Source organism: Nelumbo nucifera, chromosome 2 (genome assembly GCF_055504915.1).
Source record: "Nelumbo nucifera cultivar China Antique chromosome 2, China Antique-T2T, whole genome shotgun sequence".
Taxonomy (NCBI): domain Eukaryota; kingdom Viridiplantae; phylum Streptophyta; class Magnoliopsida; order Proteales; family Nelumbonaceae; genus Nelumbo; species Nelumbo nucifera.
In genome coordinates, this window is record NC_142650.1 from 41,490,496 (window position 1) to 41,503,201 (window position 12,706).

Genomic DNA, 12,706 nt, shown 5'->3' on the forward strand with positions numbered 1-12,706 from the left:
GCCCGCCAGGCCGTGGATGACCCAGATTCTGACGATGAGGGCGGTGACGAGGAGGCCGATACTACTGACCTGGCTAACACCCCCAAGGAGGCCCCCAAAGAGGCCCCGAGTAAGGCTGATAAGCCTTCTAAATAGTTGTGTGCTCCTTGTACTCCCCTTTTCTTGTTTCTTTGTACTTGGGATTCTGTAATGAAATCACGTTTATGACCCAGATTCTGTAACGAGATCACATTTATAATGAAATCACATTTCTTGTTTCTTTGTATTCTCCTTTGTGTGATTCACTTATGCCGGAGTGTTTGCTTTATCTGAGTTGTTGAGTTAGTAAATTCAGTCCTTGAGGTGAGCGACCCTTTACTGTTGTCACCCCAAACTGTCTTCCTGCACTTGGTAGGGGTGATCATCAGGTTATAGTGACGTACGCCGAGGTAGCCATAGTAAGGCGCGTGCCCGACCTGCCTGCTTGGCTATTTAGGTTGGCGTTTACCTCTAGCTGCGTATAACGAGGTAGGGTAGGAGTTAGAAGGTCTGTTCTCTAGACGCCTTTGGTCTTTGGCATGCTAAGCCTATGCTGGCGAGGCAGTAGAGTCATATATAGCGCCGAGGTCTTCAATTAACCTAGCGCGTTGACCCTTAGGCTGGAGGGAGTGACTCGTGGTCACACCAAACTGTTTTCCTGGAGTCTTCCCCTGTTGAGGGGGTGACTGAACCCCGTGTTGCCGAGGTTGTCGTTTGTTTGGAAAATTGCCCTAAGGCTAGAAGGGAGTGACTCGTGGTTCACTCAGTTCGGTGGTTCACGGGTAATATAGTCTTAGGTTGACGATATTTCACGCCCGAGGTACTTGTTTCCCATCTAGGGTTTCGAGTTCGTATGTTCCTTCCCCGAGTACTCGCTTTACTCGGTAGGGTCCTTCCCAGTTCGGACCGAGGTTGCCAATGCCGGGCTCAGGCGCCATAACCTTGCGGAGAACCAGGTCACCAACGCGAAGAGTTCACTTTTTGACCTTGGCGTTATAGTACCGAGCTATCCTTTGTTGGTAGGCCGCGGTCTTGATGTACGCGAGGTCCCGTACTTCGTCTAGCAAGTCGAGGTTGGTGCATAGCTCATCTTCGTTTGCTTTGTCTTCATATGCTTCTAGTCTCAGCGAGGGAACTTCAATCTCAGCTGGGATGACTGCTTTAGTGTCGTATGTAAGGTTAAAGGGAGTTTCTCCCGTGGTAGTCCTTTTCGTGGTATGGTAGGCCCAAAGTACGCTGGGTAGCTCATCCGTCCATAGTCCCTTAGCTCGGTCCAGGCGCGCTTTCAGTCCTCGAAGGATAGCCCTGTTCGTAACTTCCGTTTGGCCATTCGCCTGAGGGTGCGCCACCGAGGTGAAGTTCTGTTGAATTCCCATGTCTCGGCACTAGTTTTGGAACTTGATGTCTTCGAACTGCTTGCCATTATTGGAGATCAATACCCGAGGTAGTCCGAAATGACACACTATGTTCTTCTAGAAGAAGTTATGCACGTTTCGAGTTGTGATTGTCGTGAGAGGTTCGGCTTCAACCCACTTTGTGAAATAGTCCACTGCCACCACTAGGAACCTTCTTTGCCCTGTTGCTGGCGGGAATGGCCCGAGTAGGTCAATCCCCCATTGTGCAAATGGCCTAGGGCTAGTGAGGTATTTCAGGTCGGCGGCAGGGCAGTGGTGGATGTTAGCGTGCTTCTGGCACTTGTCGCATTTTTTGACAAGCTCAGTCGCATCTGTTTTCATGGTTGGCCAGTAGTACCCCTGTCGTAGTGCTTTCTGAGCGAGGGCCCTGCCCCCCAAATGTTCACCGCACAGGCCTTCATGAGTGTCGTGGAGGACGAACTTGGCTTCCGAGGGTCGCAGGCAGCGTAGGTAGGGGAGCGTGTAGGACCTTCGGTACAACCGTCCATCTATCATGATGTATTTGGCTACCTGGCGCTCTACCCTCCTCGCGGCGTTTCAGTCTACGGGGAGGGCCCGTGTAGTAGAAAGCTCGTGAGTGGATCAATCCAGCTCGGCTTTGCTTGAATGATGGGAGCGACCTCCTCTGACCCCCTGAGAATGCTAGACCGAGGTAAGTTCTCTATATACACAGTCCTCATGGTGTTGTCTCCCGTGCTGGCTAGCCGTGACAGGGCATCGGCCTCGGCGTTCTCTGATCTCGGTATTTTCCGGAGGAAGTGTGACCGGAAGTTGAGCAGAGTCTCTCTCACTTTGGCTAAGTATGCTACCATAGTTGGTTCGCAAGCTTCATACTCACCCAGGACTTGATTTACCACGAGCTGGGAGTCACTGCAGACGACGATGTGCTTGGCTTTCACTTCCTTTGCGAGGTCCAGCCCGGCTAGCAGCGCCTCGTATTCTGCTTCGTTGTTGGATGCCACGAATTCAAAGCGTAGTGCATACTCCAACTTCACACCGCTTGGTCCGTACAGAACGATCCCAGCTCCGCTGCCCTGCCGACTTGACGATTCATCTACGTGAAGGATCCAGGGTTGATCATCCCAGTTCGGGCTTAGCCTAACTAGGAGAGATGCCGCGCTAGTTGCTACATCACGGTGCTCGTGTTCAACTGGTCTAGGAACTCCGAGCTCTCCCGTACTGGGGGCCTCGTGTTCTATTGGCCTGGGGACTTCGGAGCTGAAGGTGCATTCTACGATGAAATCTGCCAAGGCTTGGGCCTTGATAGCGGTTCGCAGTTTGTACTGGAGCTCGTACTCACTGAGCTCGATGGCCCACTTTGTCAACCTTCCTGAGACCTCGGGCTTGAGCAAAAATTGCCTCAGAGGTTTATTGGTAAGGACAACGATGGTGTGAGTTTGGAAGTATGGGTGGAGCTTTCGGGCTGCTATAACCAGTGCATAGGCTAACTTTTCTATCTCCGGGTACCTCGTCTCTGCTCCCTGCAACACTTTACTAATATAATAGACGGGTCGTTGGACCCAATCTACTTCTCTTATTAGTACCGAGCTGACCACCTCGTCCCTCGCCGAGAGGTATAGCTCTAAAACGTCACCCACTTCGGGTCGGGTCAAGACTGGGATGCTGGCGAGGTGCCTTTTGAGCTCGTCGAACGCGAGCTGGCACTCTTCAGTCCATTCAAAGCCTTTGCTTTTTATGGCTTTAAAGAAAGGCAAACAGCGGTCTGCGGACTTGGACAAAAAGTGACTTAGGGCGGCCAACCGGCCATTCAGCTTCTGGACCTCTTTTAACTTTTGGGGTGGTCTCATTTCTAGGATGGCCTTGATTTTGTCCGGATTGGCCTCAATGCCTTGCCGGTTGACGATGAACCCCAGGAAATTACCCGAGGTGACACCGAAGACGCACTTATTCGGATTTAACTTCATATTAAATCTTCGCAAGACTTCAAAGACTGAGTGTAAATCTGGTATTAATTCATTTGAAAACTGGGTTTTGACGACCATGTCGTCTACATAACACTCTACTTTGGTGCCATCAAGTGGCTCAAACTCGGTTATGAAGGCGGTCTTTTCCTCATCAGCTGGGTCCATTTTTATTTGGTTATAGCCCGAATAGGTGTCCAAGAAGCTCAGCAACTCGTGCTCCGAGGTCGTGTCCACTAGGCGGTCAATCCTGGGAAGTGGGAAGCAGTCTTTTGGGCAAGCCCAGTTTAGGTCGGTGTAGTCGACGCACATGCGCCACTTGCCGTTTGCCCTTTTCACCAGAACGGGGTTGGCTACCCAGCTCGGGTAATGGACTTCCCTGATAAAATCGGCTGCAAGGAGTTTCCCGACTTCCTCGTCAACTGCCCTCCATCGCTCTGGGGCTAGATTGCGCTTTTTTTGTCTAACGGGCCTAACTGAAGGATCAGTGTTAAGTCTGTGAGTGATAATGTTGGGGTCTATGCCGCACATTTCTACTGCCGACCACGCGAAAACATCTAAATTTTCGAGTAAGAAGCTTACCAGTTGAGACCGTAGGGGCTCCTCAACAGAAGCACCAATCTGAAGTGCCCGTGCTGGATCGTCCATCGAGGTCGGAACGGGGATGGTCTCTTCAGTAGGTGTGGCCCGCTCTGTGAACTGCTCTGCGGGTCATCCCAGCTCGAGGTTGTCAGCTACTTTGGCCTTTCCTTTGAGGGCGGCTACGTAGCATTTGCTGGATTCGAGCTGATCGCCCCGTGCCACTCCGACCCCGAAGCCTGTGGGGAACTTCATCACTAGGTGGTAGGTGGAGACAACTGCTCGCAGGACGTGGGTGATGGGTCGGCCCACTATCGCGTTCTATGGAGAGGGGCTTGCAACCACCAGGAACTCGTGGTTGAGCCTTACCACACTGGGCCAAGTACCGACCTCCACCGGCACGGTGACTTTCCCTAACGGCCTGACCTCATCGCCACTGAATACCACCAATGGAGTGCTTGCAGGCTTCAGGTCATCCTCTGGGATCTGAAGCTGATCGAAGGCTGCCTTGAAAAGGATGTCTGCCGAACTGCCCGAATCTACCAAGACACGCTTGACTTCGTAGTCGTTGACCTTGATCTTGATGACGAGCGCGTCATCGTGGGGGTAGTGGACCCCTCACGCGTCGTCTTCAGTGAAGAAGATCGGCTCCTCCACCCTTGGCCACTTCAGGGGGTTTAACTCTTCTTTGGCGGTTTCGCGGGCTGATGACCGAGCTGTTGCCGAGATACAGCCCGCGACAATTGATCCTCCCACGATTACGTGGATGGTCCCTCGGACTGGTCTCTCGTCTGGGGGTTGTCATTGCGGTTACTCCGCCTATCTGCTGGACTCGGGGGTTTCTTTATTCTGCCCCCCGTGCCGACCTGCTTTATTATTATTATTGCCATGCTGTACAAACTTTCTTAAATATCCGCGAAGGATGAGCTCTTCTATCTCATCGTGGAGGTTATTACAATTTTCGATGTTGTGACTGTGATCTCTATGGAAACTACAATACAAGTTCTTGTTCTTAACATTAGGATCGGCCTTGAGCCGAGGTAGCCACTTTACATACGGGGCATCCTTGATCGCCATGAGGATTTCTGTCCGCTTTGTGTTGAGGGGTGTAAACACATTTTCTATCGCTGGAGCTCGGATGGGCTGAACCGGGCTCACCCCCCGAGCTTGATCCTTCTTCTTCTTGTAGCCGTTAGGAGCCGGGGGTTCCGGTTCCCTTCTTTTTTTGGGGGCGTGCTCGCCCTTCTGGTTGATCTCCTCCTCTGTCCCTATGAACCGATCTGCTAGTTCGAGAACCTCGGTCACGGTCTTGGGTTGGGTGACGACCACGTGCCATCTAAACTCCTTGTGGGTGATGCCCCGCTTGGCCACAATGAGCCGAACTACAGGGTCCAGGTTGGGTATCTGCAGGCAAGCGTCATTAAACCGTTTGATATAGTTCCGGATGGACTCCTCATCTCTCTGGACTATGTTGAGGAGGCTCTCTTGGGTCCTCGGGCACCTCTTGCTAGTGACGAAGGGAGGTGAAGACCTTCACGAACTGCACCCAGCTCCTTACCGAGCCCGGTGAGAGGTTTCGGTAACAGGTGCGAGCCACTCCTTTGGACGTAGTGAAGGCCACACACATGCAAGATTCACTCACCCTGGCCAGATGCATCTGGGACTGGAAGGCGTCGACGTGGTCGTTGGGGTCGAAGGACCCATTGTATTTGTCCAACGGTGGGAGCTTGAAGTCTTTGGACATGGGGACCGCAAGGAGCTCCGGGGACAGAGGAGAGGGGATCGAGAGAAGAGGCGCGGCTCTTACCTCTCCCGAGCTTATTTCTATTTTGCTCTTGAGCTCGGGCAAGTTGTGGGCGGTGGTGGTTCGGCGAGCCCGGCGACGTCTTCGCTACTTCTTGGCCGGCTCGACGTTGGTGCTGCTGGCTTCCGTATTGCTGAGCTCGATGGACCCAGGGGGAGGCACGGACGACTGCCGGTAGCTGCGGACAGAAGGACCTTGTTCCAGGTCATCAGCTTGCACCTCGAACCTGTTCCCTGTGAGCAGAGGCTCGAACTACGAGTGCTGGGGTGACGCCGGCCTAACCGGTTGGGAGGCCGCTTCGAGGGTAGGGAGTCTTCCCTTCCTTCCGTGAGTTGATGCCGAAGTCTCTCCCCGGCGGGAAGGGAGTTCACTGCGACGTTGAGGCTTAGATGGCTGTGCCACCGGATGCCGGGGAGGGAGTGATGGGAATTGTTGCTAGTATTGGTACTGGGATACTTGGTGCAGCACTTGCTGCTGGTGAAACTGGAGCTGTTGAAACTGCTGCATCTGGGTCTGCATGGCCCGCATGCACTCCATTAGGTCTTCGAGTCGGCCTTGGCCAACCACCGGAGGGAGAATGGTGGGTTCGGCAAAGGTCGTCCTGACTGCAGGGGGCAGTAGGACAGTTATGGGTGCCACCATTGCAGGCATGTTCAGGCTAGGAACCCCGTCCGCAGAGAGGGGGACGGTGAACTGCCCAATGCAAACGGTGGGCACTTGGAGCTGCTCCTCAAGGGCGTTCCGGCGTTCGGAGTTGCTAGAAGAAGCCATGGGCGTCGGTGAATAAGAAAGAGAAGTTTCGTAGAGGTTAGAGGGAGGCTTTTCGAAGCGTTCCCACAGACAGCGCCAAATGGTGCCGCACGATTTGGGCACTCCTAGCTAGTTGTGACCTGGCTTTTGACTGGAACGAACGACATGTTTCTCCCGTCGAGTTGCGGTCGTGTTGTCAGGCTGAATTGTACGCTGGGCCAGGTCATATACACGTGTCCCCGAACTACGAGGTCGGGCCAAATCACCCTTCATCATCTACCTCTGTGGACTAACCCGGGATCATGGGATCATTTCATCTTGTTTTCCAGCTTTCAATTCGGGAAATCTTGTTCATTGTTAATAATCATTCAAAGAAGTTTTAGTGTCTAATCTAAATCATATTAAAGAACAGAAAATAATTATAAAAATTCTAAGAATATCTAAAATCGCCTAAATTTTTTTTTTCTAATAAATTTCAATTTTAGAAAATGTGATAGAAAAATTCGGCAGTTCTTATATTAATTTGTTGTATGATTTACTTCTTTTACATGTATATATACACATAAGCATAGCCTGTATTTTGACACCAAATATTTACTTACAACGAAAAACCTTCAATCAGTGGATTTTTCAGAAATTTATTAAATTTGACAAATTACTAGCAATGATCTGTCCGGCATCATATCTAGTTTTTCAAATGAATGTTTCTATTGTTCTGACTTTTTAGACGAAAACATGTGTAACTTATTTTTCCTACCACTCTCACGTCTCAATCACAAGTTACCAAAACCCATCCTAACCCTCGAAAAATATGATAAGCCATAAAAGAAAAATAACTGTTGAAATTTCTAGAAAATTTGAAGGACAAGCACAACGAAAACAAAAACCTCCCCATATTGACCTAGATCCTCTACATCAAAGGCTTCTGAGTTTGCATCATCCATTTACAAAATTCCAATAAAATTTATGATACCATCACCTAGTACTCTCCTGTTCCACTTTCCCTTAACAAAGTCTGTGGAGTGTGTGGATGAAAGATTACTCAAATTTTGCCTGCACAAACTCGCTGATTTTATATTTCTTTCGGGTTTTTTTTTTTTTCAGTTTGAGAAAAGTGCAAATACAAATATGTCGTTTAGTGCAAAACTTTTGTATTTGCACAAAAACAATAACAACAAATCATTAGATTAAAATAGTTCAGTTGCTGCTACATAAATTTTGTTGATAACTTAGTACATGATTTTAGGATATTTACATCCCACTCCAAATTTCTAGAATAAATACATTATGTCTCCGTTTAAATGAAAAAAAAAACCGAGAATCAATAGTAATCGTTTACATGAACAGAGATTGAACCGCAAAATAAATGAAAATCACACGTCTCACCGACTCTGAGAAGACGAACCACGAAAAGTCCATAGAAAAGCATGATGATTTTAGTTTTGATAACAGTACATGATCTTTACGTAAGGATATTTACATGGATTTCCACCTCACCATTACATTTCACCTCACATTTTTCTCCGAGGACCAATATAAAATACATGTATATAGTGTGTCTTCGTACAAAAAAAGAAAAACCAAACTGCTGACTGCTGAAGGTAACAACGATTGAAACAGAAAATAATCACCCGTCTCACTGAGAAAACAAAAAAGAAAAACATCATGAAGTTCTTTCCAACAGAATAGATCGATCAAATCAAACAGGTAATTCCCCCCTAACCTAAATCAATGGGAATTGGGGGCAAATCTGACCAAGGACTACTCTACATTGTTTTCATCTCTCAACGGGACAAAATGCCGTCTTCGTATCAAAATTTCAAATGGTAAGTGAGAAAAAACAACGGAAAAGTAAGGAAACACACGATGCAGAATTCTGAATTCCAGCCTCTTTACAACTAGCCCTCTCCCCTCTATAAACCACATCCTGTTGACATCAATTCACGGTCAGATGCATTTTCCCTGTATTTGGGCCTAGAAAATTCTGATCTGGGCTGACTGGTACTTCTCCAAAAAAACAAACACCGTAGGACCTAGGCCGCGTGTATGAAACAAGGTTTTCTTTTTCTTTTTTTTCTTTTATTTTTTATTTTTTGAAACGGCGGGAAAAATAAGCACCCGTCTCACTGAGATTGAGAATGAGCAGGCAATACCCGGGAATTTGCCGTTGAAGAAGAATACGATGAAGTGCTCCCCGATAATCCGTTCCCGTAAAATAGATCCGACAGGTAATTCCCCAAATCATCGGGGGCAAACCTGACTACCGACTCTGCAGTGTTCTCATCTCTCAACGGGTTCCGATACCTGTCATAAAATGCCCGATACGCCGGTGCGATTTTCTTCGTAATTGACACTTTAATCTCGTCCCTCAGCCTCCCGTCCGTTACCACCCACGACGACTGCTTCTTGTACGCTTCGTCGAAAGCTGTATTGAATTTCTTGAACCACTTCTTCGCCTCCTCCTTCGACATCACCGCCGTAGGATTTTCGGACAACGTCGATATGACCTTGCTCCACCCCATTCGCTCGTAATTGGCCACGTACTGTTTCACCTTGGCCTCGTGCTTGGATGCCCACTCCTCGCCAAGGAGGTACCGAAGGTTCGACGTGCGTACCTTCGAGATGACGTATTGGAGGTTGTTTGCGAGGAAGATGTACGACAAGGGTGCGTCCTTGTACAGCTCAGCCTTGCCGTCGAGTTTGCATAGCAGGACGAGTATGAGCCATGCCAATCGAACGGAAACTGCCGGCGATGGATCAACTTCGGAATTCCGATGGCTCAGGAAGTATGACTCTGGAAGGGGTGAGTGTTTCGGTAAAGCCGAATCGGCGATGATATCGGAGAGGATTCCGCTGTAATCGGCGAGGAAACATAAGAAATTCATCACGTATCGGCTAAGAGGGTGGATTCCTCCGCCGGGTACTGGGGATTTCGACCAGTCCTTCTGAATTGCCGATTCGAAATCCAATAGCATCCTTTTGATCGCGTCACCGAGCTTGACGAGTGAATTGAGGGCTTGTATTCGGACGGCGGCTGTCGACTCGAAGGAGAAGGTCGATTTGATCTCGGGCCAAAGGTCGCAGATGGTATCGTAGAGGTCAAGTATTCGGAACATCTTTTCGGAAGAATATTTCTTGCTCTTGGCGACGGATTCGGGGAATTTGAAGAGATTGATTGCCCCTTCTTTAGAGATCTCCGAGAAACACGACTCTCTGATGAACGCAGAGGTAGAGAAGACATAATCGCAAAGAACTCTCTCCCCTTTAAAAAGAGTCTTGACTGCGACCTTGGCGGCGTTGAGCCAGGTTTTGATCTTAACGTCTAAGACATCCCAATCCATCTTTTGGATGCGAGAGGAGGTGAGCTGCTCGATTCCGAGACGGTAGAGACCTTCGTCGACGATTGATTTTCGGATGATCATGTAGATCTTCACGCACTCTTTACCGTAGCCCGAGGAAATCATGCAATCGGCGATGGACTTGAGATCCGACATTGCGAGCGTGGAAGCTTGCTCGACCTCGGAGATAGAGCGAGCGACGACATGGACGTCGTCTTCATAAGTGTCATCGTAATCGGAGGTGCTGGATCTTGCGGAGGCGGAGACGAGGGAGGAGCGGCCGGAGATGGATTCGGGATCGAGATGATCGCGATTGGCGGAGAGAATCTGATAAAATTCCTTCTCAAGCCTCTTCATGGCAATCTGCATGAGGCGTTGGGCGCGGATGAGCATGTCAGACGAGGAACCAAGAGAAAGGAAATAATGCATGGATTTCTGCAAATCCATGACGCATTTGATGAACTCCCTAGCTTCATTTCGGCTCTCAAAGAAGAGGGAAGTAACTTTGGCGTAGCTGGAGGAATTAGGATCCCATTTGGTGATGATTGATTCGGCAACCTCGATATTTGCAGCCATAGTGGTTTCGGATTCGGAGAAGGTGCGGAGGGGGGAGGGAGGATGGGTGGACGAAGAGGAAGAGGATAGGTCCTTGGAGGAAAAGGAGAAGAAGATGGTCCGCATTCCTTTTCTCGGCATTGAGCTATTCTTAGTTGCTTATCAATATAAATTTGGAGTGGTGCTGTTGAGAGGAACTGAACTCTGAGCCTGAGGCGGAGGTGAAAGTGGACGAACGTAATCCGTATAAAATATAAGTTAAAAGAAGCAGCTTATTGAAAGCTCTGAAACTCCGGAACTCTTCCTTTTTCTTCTTCACCTGTAACCTGTTGTTGCAGAAGGAGTGTCTGTGTGTGACTCTGAGTTAATGGTGTTTCGTCTGGGAGTGAATAGAGAAGAGAAGGCAGAGAAGAGATGGTACAACTGCCTGTGTCTCTAAGGACTAAGGTTTCGTAAGGGGAAGGGTGGGCAGCGGTGATCATTAAATAGAGAGAATCGGGAACGTCGCTTGGAGATAGATGGAAGAGTTGTGTGTGTACCAAGGGCGATTTCTGATTCTCATTTTCTTCTAGTCTAGTCAGCCCGGCCCAGCCCACACATATTTTGGTTGACTATCCACGCGGTCCATGTTTTAATACGAGCATTGAGCTGTTCAAAACAAACCAACATACATAGACGAGTAGACGACCCGGACCAGGCCAGAGCCGCAGTAAGCCGCCGCTAGAAGAATTTGGTTATCACGTCACGCGGTGAAGGAAACGAATGGAATGAAGCCCCATCATCCATGATCCATCCACGTGGATGACTAGTATGCATTTGGTTCGCCACGTGTCCAGTGTCTTCTTATTTTCTAATGAAGATGCTGAACTGCAATATTGCCACGTGGAAAAGGAAGAGTGCAGCTGTGGTTGCTGTGACGGGTGACCCAACCCCATCTCCATCTGTCAGGCCGACGGTCCGAGTAGCGGGTTTTAGTGGAACCGCTGCGCTGACGCCACTGTTTCACTTGAGACTTGAGCTCCAGCAGTCAAATATATCAAAATTTAAAGAGACGTAACGTGGGAACAAGGAAAAATTTATAGAGGAGAAGGGTAGCGTAACGTTATAGTTAACTAGCTTGTTGTAAAAGTAAAAATACCGACCCGACCAGGCAACCACGACGCAAACAAGTATTTCATCAACAGAAACAATTAGTCCAAGAATAAAGCAGACCATGCCAATTGGAAGCATCTACCGTTTGCCATTGCCATGCCGTTGGACAGAATACTTTCAAACTTCAACCATGCACCCTGTAACAGTTGAGGGGGTTAAGAAAAAGCCAAAAAGGTAATAACTAATAACTGAAAACATGACCCGATTGCTAGGTAATTCTCTGTGGTTATACGTTGCGTAATTATAATTGCCTTAAGGGAAATTGTATAAAACTCACAATGAATTTACAATATTTCTCTAAATTTATCACAACCTTTTAAAATATTTAAAATTTATTATATCAGTAAGTTTTTATTTTCCAAAATTCATCATCCGTTAATGTTTCTTAACAGATGTGTCCATGTTAGCATAAATAACAATTTTCATTATCAAATTACTCTTGAATGGTGTGAGTTAGAGGAAAAATGGTCTTTTACAGTTTTTAAATTTTTTTTTGTATTTTTAATGTTTTGTTATAATTTCCAATATTTTTTTATAATTTCTATTTTTTTACATTTTTTTATTTTCTACAATCTATAAATTTTCTTGTATTTTTGTTATTTATTTATAATTTCTGTATTTTTCTATAATTTTTATTTTTTGATTTCTATAGTTTCTATAATTTGAAAATATTTTTTTTACTTTGTTTGCAATTTCTATAATTTTTTATATTTTTTGTAATTTTTATGTTTTTATGTATTTTTTTGAACTTTTTCCTTTTTTTCATGTCTAAATATTAAAATGATAATATATTAACACCTGTTAATTTATTTTGTATATATTCTATATTTTTTATGAAAGTTAAAATGGTAATATATTAACACCCATTAGTCTGTTTAACGTCAAGTTAGTGACATGGTGAATTTTAGATATTTTGAAAAGTTATGATGAGTTTAACGGAAATGCTGAAAACTCATGGTGAGTTTTAGATAAGTTCTCTTGCCTTAATAATTAAATTGAGTGGAAGATATTACTGTCAAATCCTCCCACTTAAGTAGGATAATAAAATGTTTGGGCACTCCAGGTCCAGGAAAGTGTGTGTGTTTCCTTTGGGAGTTAATAATTAAACGAGTCATATTCATTCAGAAAAAAATTAAAAAAAAATGTATAACCGTTCTCTTTCTCTTTTTTTTC

At 46.9% G+C, this 12,706-nt stretch overlaps 1 pseudogene across 1 annotated transcript; it reads right to left on the minus strand.

Annotated features, from left to right (window-relative positions):
- Window positions 1-7,670: 7,670 nt before the first annotated feature.
- LOC104599254 (exocyst complex component EXO70H1 pseudogene) lies at window positions 7,671-11,410 on the minus strand (annotated as a pseudogene). Its single transcript, XR_016083161.1, has one exon. The product of XR_016083161.1 is annotated as an exocyst complex component EXO70H1 pseudogene (transcript).
- Between the last annotated feature and the right edge of the window lie 1,296 nt (window positions 11,411-12,706).